Genomic DNA, 12,071 nt, shown 5'->3' on the forward strand with positions numbered 1-12,071 from the left:
GTTTGGTTATGGCCCCATCCTATGTGATCTTTATCAAGCTCATGATAAAGATCAAGGTCAATCTAATATAGTGATGGAAATAAATACAACTACTTATTACATAAGTCTTCTTTTTTGTTTAGACTTCTTGTATGCCTCGTCTTCTTCTTTGTATCACCTCCATTGGATAGCCTTCTTGAGTCTTCAATTACATTACATGATTGAAAGTAAAACTAATCTAATGAACTTACAAGAATAACTCGAGTTACATTCGAGATTTATGATTACAAAGATTGACGACATGCAAGTCGTATTTAAAACCAAAACCAAAACCATTACACTAAGGTCGAAAGGCCATTATCATCCACCATGCTTATACAACACATAAAAGCATGTTAAAACACATAATCTGATCTTAACATATCATATTATCCATGATCTAATCATAAAAAGATAATATGACAAAAATCAGAAAAATCAGAATCAAATCAGAAAAACAGGAATCACTGTTTACGGGCAGTAAACGACGTCAAACGCCTTACAGACGAGTCGTTGATAGCTTTATCTATCAGTTTTGTTCAAACGCTCGTTTACCTATGGAATAGGATATTCGTTTACGTAAATCGGACACCAGACCCAGATTTCAGCAAATCTACAGCAACCAATTCAGAATCCGTATCTAATATGATTCTCATAATTAGAACAAACATAAATCATGTATATATCAGTATATATACAGATTACATAATCATCTTATGATTATACAACTCACATGAATATCATATATTCAAAACCATACATATATAAGCATATTATATCAACATCAAATCATGGCGAATCACGTACATGCTCATATATCGAAAATAGTTAAACACATAAACGAATTAAAAACTTTTCGCAAGCAGCTCTGATGCCATTGAAGGGTTTTAGCACATAAACGCAACAAAAACATAAATTTGAATCTTAAAAAAAACCGAAACCCTCCGTAGGATCCATGCGAAAATAATATTTAATTCGTAGTTCAGTATGTTTACCTTAAGAAGCTTTACGTTAATGGAAAGATGGAGGTCTTTAATAGTGATCCAAGAGCGACGAACGGAAATCCTTAGCAGCTGCTCCTCAAGTGTGAAGCACTCCACCGGTATCCATCAAGAAAACGATATAATGAAGGAGGAGGAGGTGGAGAGAATTAGGGTTTTGTAAATCTTTTGGGTTGAGGCAAAAATAGGGTTTATAATAGTATATTTATAGGCAAAATTTTCAGCTGAAAATTTTCCCAGAAAATATTATTATTATTAACCCTTTATTATTCTCACTAATAATTAAAACACCTTTTAATTATTAATCCTTTTTCTAAACTCTTTAGAAATAATTCTCTCACTTGATTTAATTTCCAAAAATTAAATTCTTAATTAATAATATTAAGAACCTTTTCTTAATTAATTTATAATCAATTAAATCTCATTTAATCAATTATTAAATTTTCCAATTAATTATTTATTTCATAAATAATTAATTATCAGCCATTATTAATTAATTTCTCCACCATTAAATCATTCTCTTTTATGGTGTGACTCTGTAGGTTCAATATTAAGCCGGTGGTAGAAATATATAATAATAAAACTATTTTATCATTATTTATATAAATTCTCTAATTCATTAAATATGATTAATTAATTAATCATATTTATTCTACATCGTGAGGGATACTTCTCAGCATATCGCGACTATCCGGATAATACGAATTCACTGCTTAGAATACCGAGAACCTATTCAGTGAGTAGTTACCGTATAATTAATTCCTTCTACCCTGCAATGTCACGATTAAATACAAGGCATGGAACTTGTGTCAAGCCTATCTTATTTAATTACTTGCTTTCCCATTCACTATGCTTAGTTCTATTTAATGTAAATTAGAAACTCCTTTCTAATTTCATTCACTCTGGCCAGAGATTCCTGAACTAACATAAGTGGATCAGCATTGAACATTCTCTTCCTACACTGGAAGGGGTAGATCCTTTATTGATCATACACTATCTTCGTGTACAAATTCCTATACCCAGTAGAGCCCTTATAATTGTCCCTTGAGACTAAGAACTAAACCAAAGCATAGTTCAGTGTACACAAGATGACTATGATGACCTCAAGTCTAAGGATACTTGTACAACTATCACTATGTGAACAACTGCTGACACGTGAGTGAACTCCATCAGTTGTTCAGCTGTGTGAGTCATGTTCAGTGAACTTATTCTATAATAAGCACCTACATACTAGCTATAGTGTCACCACACAAATGTCTATAAGAACAGACATCCTTTATAATGAAGCAAGTATAGTATGTACCGATCTTTGCGGATTATTAATTACCAGTTAGTAATCCTACGACCAGGAACTATTTAAGTTTAGAGTTATCATCTTTTAGGTCTCATTATTATGATCTCATCACAATCCATAAAATGCTTTACTCTAAACTGTGGTATATCTTATTTAAACATTTAAATAGATAGAGCCCGCAATAAAAACAAAACAAGCCTTTTATTAATATCAATGAAATCAAAACAGATTACATAAAAGTTATTCCTAAATCCTCATGCATGATTGGACTTAGGACATATCTCTTTCAGGAGAAAGTAACAGGACTTGCAAACATAACAGAATTTGTATGAAATGAACCTGCTACTGCATTGGACTGCAGCCAAGGAGCATAAGAACTCTGAGGCTTCATTTTAGATTGCAATATCTGGATCAACTGGTTACATTGAGCCTCAGTCATGAGAGAAGAATCACTTAGAGTTGAATTATGCTCAGAATTATATGTCATTTCTGCAGAATTCTGATGAGTAACATTGTGTGCAACAGCCTTTTTAGAAGCAATATTCCTTATCTTTGGCTTTGGTTGACCATAGAGTCAGTGCCAATCAGGATACCCGTGCAAAGCAAAACACTTGTCCTTCACATGTCCAGTTAATTTGCAGTAATCACAAATTAAAGAGATATCAATAACCTTGCGTTCATCCTTTCGAGTTTGCTGAAATTTTCCTTTATTGTTTGCAGAGTTAAAAGAGGACAATCTGACATTCATAGCTGCATTTTATGAGATTAGAGGAACCTGACTAGCACTGATTCTTTGATTTTCCTCTTATAAGACCATGGCATAAGCATGACTAAGATCTGGTAATGGATTCATGAGTAGAATCTGACCTTTAGTAACTGTAAATTGCTCATTAAGTCCCATCAAAAATTGACTGAGTTTAATCATTTGCTCATAACTATCTAATTTCACAGAAAAACCACAAGCACAAGTATTTCGAGCACAAGTACATCTAGGAATTGGTGACAAAATGTCTAATTCTTCCATTAGACCTTGAAATTGTGTGAAGTAAGAAGTGATGGACTTAGTTCCTTGAGTTAAAGCAGATAATTCTTTCCGAAGATAAAACAGGCGAGGAACATTTGTTTGACAATAACGATTTGCTAAATCATCCCAAATTTATTTCGCAGTAGTCATATACACAATACTCTTTCTTATATCGGAAGAAACAGAGTTTAAGATCCAGGAAATTACCAAATCATTGCTTCTCATCCATAGTAATAGATTTGCGGAATTAGAAGGTGATTGTACTTGTGTTCTATCAATAAATCCTAGCTTAAGCTTTGCAGATAAGTCAATTTTAACAGATCTGCTCCAATAATGATAGTTTTGATCTGTAAGTAGTTCACTGACAAGTGACAAGCCTGGATGATCATATGCACTCAAGTAATAGGGATGATTTATATCAATCACAGTGGATGTCGTCATTGTAGGTTGAAAATTAGATGTAGAATCAGATCGATTTGAAGCAGTTACTGCAATATAAGATCGCATACTCTAGAAGTCATCAATTGACGAACAAACTAATCAACAAATTGCTGAAATGTGATATTGAAAATGAAGATGAAACCATAAAACGAATGAAATTGATGAAGAATTGATCGATTTAGGCTCTGATACCATGTCAATTTAGTGAAATGAAGATGATAATCTTTATAAGAGTTATGTAACTAACTAGCTTGAAGAAGAAGATAATGAATCTGTATGTCTACATTTAACAGAAATCTATACATACAGACTTGATATTACAATTATTTTGTAAATGTATTCACAACACTCTTTTATATACTCCAATCAAATTACATTAATCTCCCGCCTGTGTCACAGAACTTGGACTTAGAGTCACACTTGTTGGGCCTGAGTCATGGATCCAGTGGGTTTGATATCTATATGATCAACACATACATAGCCTTCAGTACCTAATATTTCAATGTTCTGTTGAAGAAGAAAGATGCAGGAGGAAGAAGGGGGTAAAATGATCCAAGATACAATATATTCCTCACATACAAAATGGGCATGAATTGTTTTAGAAGCACCGAAGCTCTCTCTGATTCTTGGGATAACAAGGCAAACTCTATCGGATATATCCACTCTGTTTCTATCCTTAATTGGATTAATACATTAAATATGAAACATAGAGAGATACGCAACACCCCGCCCTTTGAAGACGAGTCGCTAATATTAGGAAGAGAAGACGATCTATATCTTTTTTAGTCAACATGCTTTGCAAAAAAAATGATAAGGGTTTACCAGTAAATGCAATACTAGGGCTGGGAGGTTAAGGAAAGACAACTCTGGCTCGTATGGTTTATAATCAAGATGTTGTAATCAATATGTTCCCTGAGAGGATGTGGGTTACTGTATCAGATGATTTTGATTTCATCAAGATTTTAAATCAGATTGATAGGGTATAAGCAACCTGGATAGGATCCAACCTGGATCTAAAGGGTATCAGGCTCAATCGATGGACCAAGACCCTCCTCTCCCATAATAATCAAGTGGAGAGACCAGGCCCGGGGCCAACCCGTGACCTGGATCATCTCCCAACCCGGATCCAACCCGGGACCTGGATCACCTGCCTACTGGATCCAGCCCATGACCTGGGTCATCTGCCTACCTGGATCCGGACCAGGACCAAGATCACCATGAGGGGGTCCTAGAAAGCACATGCACATTCCGTAACCCGCCAAGGAAGGGTACGTGGGCACGTGACGATGACAGCTATCAACAACCAACATATCAGACAAGCACGGCGCGTGTCAGAAGGCCGTTAGGACATCCCGAAGATGGTCCTCCCCTGGACACGTGTAAGCAATCCACCCAAGCCAGGCGTCCTCTGCCCCCAAGATCCAACGACCCTGATCTAGAGGTAACAACCCATACACCCTACCTTTGGGCTATATATACCCCCAAGGATGAAGGGTTTAGGGGTTAGAAAAATGTTCACACTTTGCACACTCACCCTCTCACATCCATATATACACACAACAACCTTTCTATTACATACATACATCTTCATCTTCTCCAAAACCTTATTCTTATTCTTACACCGGAGGCGCCGTGGGAGCCAAACCCCCCTTCCGGTGTTGTTTTGCAAATACCCAACCAGTAGCTACACCTCATTAACGCTCAGAAGGTCCAGGAACGGCGTCGGACGGAGCCGCCCCGCTCACCGGAGTTACCATTTGGCGCTAGAATGAGGGGCTCTCCATCCTTGGGTCTCGGTGCCCCTGGATTCACCTTCATCAACAAACTCTTAAGAGAGTCCACATCTTAAACCTGTAAGAACGAAAGAAACCATTCCCTCTCTTGAATATGAATGTTCAGTTTAGCCACGTTTGTGTGAGCTCATTACTTTAGGCCACGTTTGTGTCAGCCCGCTCTCGTTTGTTAATTTTGATTGTTTAGGGTTTGATAATCTTGATAGTCTTAAAGCCTGGGGTTTGATAGTTTTGATAGTTTTAAAACCCGGATCTGCTTTAGTTTGCATATTGTCTTTATGTTCTAGAGCCTGCTGTTCTTGTTCAGTAGTATTGTTAGCAAAACCCAGAAAGTTTGTTTGGTATTATTCTGGAAATTTTTTGGTAATCTTCAAAAAACCATCCTTAGATCCACATTTTTAGCCTCAAATCTTGGTCAGTTGTTTGTACAATTGTGGTAATGGCAAGAGCAGGAAAAAGTACGGTTGGTAGGCCCTCCGCCAGTACCCAGGTCCAGGATCAGGACCACTCTCAGGCTCATGAACCTGGGGGAGACCGAGAGACCCTCCAGGAGCAACCATTGACGCAGCATACCCCAGTCTTGGAAAGACTAGTAACACCCCGGGATGCCAAAAATGTCATAGAGCTCAATCAGTATAAGTACACCAATATTCCAGTTGCAGAGGAGCATATGGCCAACTTAACAAGCCACGAACTGGCTGAAGCAATCAGGCTCTACAGAGATGAACAAGCCCAGGCTCCAATAGAATATGAGCAAGATGATGAGCAACAAGAGTCCGAGGATTCTCAGCAATCTAGGAGATCTGTCTTCGACCGAATCGGAACTAAGGCAAAAAAAAATCAAAAAGAGCCTAGTAGGAAGGAGACAGAAGCAACCAGGAAGAAAAAGTTGGAAGAGATGAGGTAACAGATAAGAAGAGAAGAAGAGGCAAAGCTTGAGCTAAAGATTCAGAAAAGGATGCAACTAGAAGAGGAGAGGCTCTTAGCAAAGACAAAAGGCAAAAGGACTCGGAGGGACCCTACCCCCGAGGTCATTTCTGACGACGAAGAGGAGGGGCAGAAGGATCTGAAAGATATGATTTATGAGCTCCAACGAAAAATGGAAAAAGATTTCGGATTGGAGATTGGGGAAACCCTTACACCCTTTAGTCATTCCCTAGAAGCCATCCCTCGACAGAAAAATCTCAAATATTATAACTTTGACTCTTTTGATGAATTGGGGGATCCGGAAGAGCACCTCAATTACTTCGAACAGATAGCCCAGATATATTACTACAACGACCTAACCAAGTCCAGATTCTTCGCCTCAACCCTCAAAGGGGGGCTCAGAGATGGTTCAGCAGGATCCCATCACGAAGCATTCACTCCTGGAAAGAGTTCAGGGGGCCTTCCTTAGAAGATTCAGAGCCAATAAGACACATGAAATGCACATGTGTCACCTGGAAACAATCCGCCAATATGATAACGAAGCACTATCAACTTATATGCGGAGATTCCAGGAAGCCATCAACAGAGTCTCGAATCTTGATGAGAGAGAGGCTCTAAGCATATTCCGAAGGAACCTGGATCCGGAACACAATGAGAGGTACATTGTAGAGTTGATAAACAAAGAGCCGCAAATCCTGGCCTTTGCCTACTCTATGGCAGCCAGGTTCATAAAGGAAACAGACGTTCTCCAGGCAATGAGAATGACTCGGAATGGAGGATCCAGGAACAAAACTTCTGATGACCAACCGAAAGGGGGTTACCATAAGGAGAAGAAGTTCAAGCAAAGCCAACAAGCCCATCAGACCAATGTCGTGCAAAACACTCCAATATTTCAAAGACTGGGTGCTAAGACATAATCTAAAAGCGATCCTGGTCCACCTAGGCAAGCCAGAGAGCCTAGGCAAGAGCCAGACTGGACACCACTGAACAGGACCCGGGAAGAAATACTGAAGGAGATCAAGGGAAAGCCATTCTATTATCCACCGAAGCCCATGCAGACTCCCCAGAGAGCAGGCCTTATAACAGGCAATGCGACTATCATGAAACCCATGGGCACAAAACTGAAAATTGTCTCTCCCTCAAATACTTCATTGAAGACCAAGTCAAGAAGGGCAACCTAAATCAGTACATCTCCCGGGAGGCAAATCAAAAAGAAGAAAGACAAAGGAAAGGAAAGAATATAGTGAATGTAGTCCTAGGAGGGTCACACTCTCCCCCTAGGAGCCCGGGCTCAGGAGATGAAGTATTCTCCATCCAATCCTACCCGGAGATGGTGATCACATTCAGCAGTAAGGATTATGAAGTGGTCAACCCGAATCACAATGAAGCTTTGGTAGTAACACTTGACATCTTCGATAATGAATTAAGAAGAATGCTGATAGACAATGGATCTTCAGTAAACATACTCTTCAAGCATACTGTGGACCAGATGAAGCTAGGGAGCGTACGCTCCAATGAATGCTGAGAGGACCTTCTCTATGGGTTTGGGAATAACTTAGTCCCAATCCAGGGAATCTTATACTTGCCAGTGATATTTGGATCAGCCCCGAATCAAGTCATTCACGTGATAAAATTCTACGTGATCAATACTCCCTAGTCCTACAACGGCATAATCGGGAGATCAGCCCTGACCAGGATCCAAGCAATCACCTCTATATCACACTTAAAAATAAAATTCCCAACCCCAACCAGGGTAGGAGAGGTCAAGGGAGATTATGAGATCGCTGAAAGATGTTATAGCCAAGCCCTGGTCATGGCTGAAACTCATCAAGACAACAAGAGAAAGGCCGTAGTACTTAAAAAACAGCAAAGTATTAAGAAACATCGCCCCCACTCAAGGGATGATGCGAGAAAAGAAGTCCAGATCATAGAATCCCTCCCAGATCCAAAAGCAACCAATCCAAGCTTGAAAGAGCAAAAAAGCAACCAAGTCACAGCAGAGATCGAATTGAGCCCAGGCCTCGACCAAGGCAATCCTGCTGTGCAAGCAACCAACCCAGAAACAAATCAAATAGAAGAAAGCAACCAAAAAGAAATGACAGCCCAGGGTCAGGTCTACATGAAGAAGAATGCAGATGCCAGGATCCAGCAGTTGGTGTCAAATATGGATCATTCCAAGATTGAGGCCGCTGTAGAAATGGAAATAATTCTAATCAGTGCAAATGATCCTTCCAAGAAAGTAAAGATAGGATCCGGAATCGAGGATACCTTCAAAGAAGAATTGGTATCAATACTCCAAGGGTACTCTGATATATTTTCCTGGAGCCCAAGAGACCTGCTCGGGTTGGATGAATCCATAGCAATGCATAGCTTGGATGTCAACCCCGAGAGGAAACCAATTAAGCAGAAGAGGAGGAATTTCGCACCAGAAAGGCAGAAAATAATAGATGAAGAAATTGAGAAACTACTCAAAGCTGGGATCATATGCAAAGTCAAGTACCCGGAATGGTTGGCAAATGTTGTGATGGTAAAAAAGGCAAACGGGAAATGGAGAATGTTATTGACTACACGGACTTAAACAGTGCATGCCCTAAAGATCCTTACCTTTTGACAAATATTGATCAATTGATTGACGCAACATCTGGGCATGTCATGTTAAGTTTTATGGACGCCTACTCGGGGTACAACCAGATCAAGATGAATCATAAGGATATACTGAAGACAGCCTTCATTACCCACAAGGCGGTCTATGCCTATGTAATGCTGCCCTTTGGATTGACTAATGCGGGAACAACCTACCAGAGAGCAATGAATAAAATCTTCAAAGACCAGATTGGAAGGAACCTGGAATCCTATGTCAATGATATGATTGCAAAATCCACAAGCATCCCTGGTCACATAGGAGACTTAAGAGAATGCTTTGACAACTTGAGAAAATACTCACTCAGGCTCAACCCAGAAAAATGCACATTCGGAGTATGGGCAAGAAAATTCCTTGGATTCATGATAAGCAACCGGGGAATTGAAGCAAACCTAGAAAAGATAAAGGCAATCCAGGAGATGAAACCTCCCGGAACACAAAAAGAGGTGCAGAAGCTAGCAGGGTCACTGGCAACACTCAGAAGATTTATCTCAAAGCTAGCCGAGAGATGCCTATCATTTTTTGACCTATTAAAAGGAGCAACCAACAAGAAAGAAGTTAATTGGAGCCCGAAATGCCAAAGCACATTTGAAGAAATTAAAAGGTATCTTTCTTAACCCCCTGTGTTAACCAAAGCCCAACCCGGGGAACCCCTATCCCTTTACCTATCACCAGGGGCCCTGGCAGTTGGAGCAGCCCTGATCAGGGAAGAGAATGGCAAACAGTAACCAGTTTATTATGTGAGCCAAGTGCTAAAAGATGCGGAGACCCGATACCCAAAGCTAGAAAAGATTGCTTTTGCCTTGGTCACAACATCCAGGAAACTCAGACACTACTTCCAGGGAAGGGAGATACGGGTGGTAACTAACCAACCCTTAAGGAAGATAATACACAAGCCAGATATCTCAGGAAGGTTGGTAAATTGGGCGGTTGATCTAAGTCAATTCAATTTGAGTTTCATTCCAAGAACAGCAATCAAAGCCCAGGCTCTAGCTGATTTCATCATAGAATGCAACTTCCCGGAAGAAGAGCCTGTGCCCATAAGCATTGACCCTGAGAGAAATACTGATCAAGATATAGGAGCCTGGGCTCTCAAAGTTCATGGTTCCTCAACAAATAAAAATCAGGAGTCGGGCTCATCTTAAAGAGCCCAGAAGGGTTCACAATCCAAACAACAATCTTCTTTGGCTTTTCAGCAACAAACAACCAAGCGGAATATGAGGCCCTGATAGCAGGATTGAAGCTAGCAAAAACCTTCAGGATCCAGGATCTCAAAATCTACAGCGACTCGCAGATCATGGTAAAGCAAACAAATGATGAGTACATAGCCAATGATCCAGTTCTAGCCAAGTACCAGGCTCTGGTCCAAAGCTACCTCGCCTTAATACCAAAAACAAAAGTCCTCCAAATCTACAGAGAGGAGAATTCAGAGGCTGATATACTATCCAAGCTGGTTCAAAACTCATCGGACCTGGATTGCTCCGTCTACTTCGAAGAGTTATAGAGACCAAACATAGAATCTGAAGAGGTCATGGAAATAGACAACATCCCGAATTGGATGACTCCATTTATCAACTACTTGGAGAAGGGACAGCTCCCGGAAGATAAAGGGAAGGCTCAAAGGTTAAAAGCCAAAGCAATAAAATTCTTCATCGAAGAAGGGATACTGTCTGGTGGAAGTCCACGAAGGGATATGCGGGGATCATATGTCCGCAAAGGCCCTAGCTCACAAGATCATAAGACAAGGGTACTACTGGCCAACAATTCACCAGGATGCAATAGATTTTGTGAAAAAATGCAAGGAATGTCAATTATTCAACAATGTCATCCGGAAGAGCCCAGTCATACCCTCTTCATCCCCTTTGCTGTATGGGGAATTGATATCACGGGACCCTTCCCCAGGGCCAGAGGAGACCTCAGGTACTTGCTAGTCTCGATTGATTACATGACCAAATGGGTAGAGGCAAAGGCCATGAGAACAATAAACCAGCAAGATCGCATCAAGTTCATGGACAACATTTTGATGAGGTTCGGAATCCCGAGAGTACTGGTCTCTGATAATGGGCCGCAGTTTGTTGGAGCAGAATTTGAATCCTACCTTCAAGAACGGGGTATCCGGCACAAGAAATCATCTGTAGCCTACCCTCAAGGGACTGACCAAGTAGAAGTAACCAATCGAATCCTTCTCCGGGGGATCGAGAAGAGGCTCAGGGAAAGCAAAACCAAATGGCCAGAAGAACTTCCTAACGTCCTATGGGCCTACAGAACCAGCCCCCGAACAAGCACAAGAGAAACACCCTTCAAACTGGCTTATGGAACTGAAGCTATGCTACCAATTGAAGTAGGATCCCCCTCCCATCGAGCAATCAATTTTGATGAAATAGCAAATGAGGAGGGGCTCAGAACAAATATTGAGCTAATTGATGAAGTCTGAGACCAGGCGGTGGCAAGGATGGAGAAGTACAAGGAAAAAACTAAAGAGCACTTCAGCAAGAAGTCCCGGGTCAAAAACTTCCAAGTTGGAGACCTGGTTCTTCGAGACACGGAAGCTTCAAATCCCACAAACACTGAAAAGCTAATGCCAAGGTGGGAAGGCCCATATAAAGTCAAGGAAGTTCTAAGGCCAGGCACATGCAAGCTCATGAATATGGATGAATTCGAAATCCCGAACACTTGGCATGGACTCAGGCTCAGAAAATTTTACCAGTAGAAAAAGCAACCAAAAACTTGTAGCCTATGGCAAGCAACCGATCTATGATCCTATATTTTGTATGAAGAAAATTTCAAGTCAATGAAAAGAATTTTCCTTTCTCAGAAAGTCATTTTACATTACTAATAAAGAAAGCAACAACCAATCCGAATATAGTCTCATATCCGGGTTGGAAGCAAAAATAAAAGCAACCACTACTTTGAAAATTTCTAAGTAAATAGA

Source organism: Apium graveolens, chromosome 10 (genome assembly GCF_009905375.1).
Source record: "Apium graveolens cultivar Ventura chromosome 10, ASM990537v1, whole genome shotgun sequence".
Classification (NCBI taxonomy): domain Eukaryota; kingdom Viridiplantae; phylum Streptophyta; class Magnoliopsida; order Apiales; family Apiaceae; genus Apium; species Apium graveolens.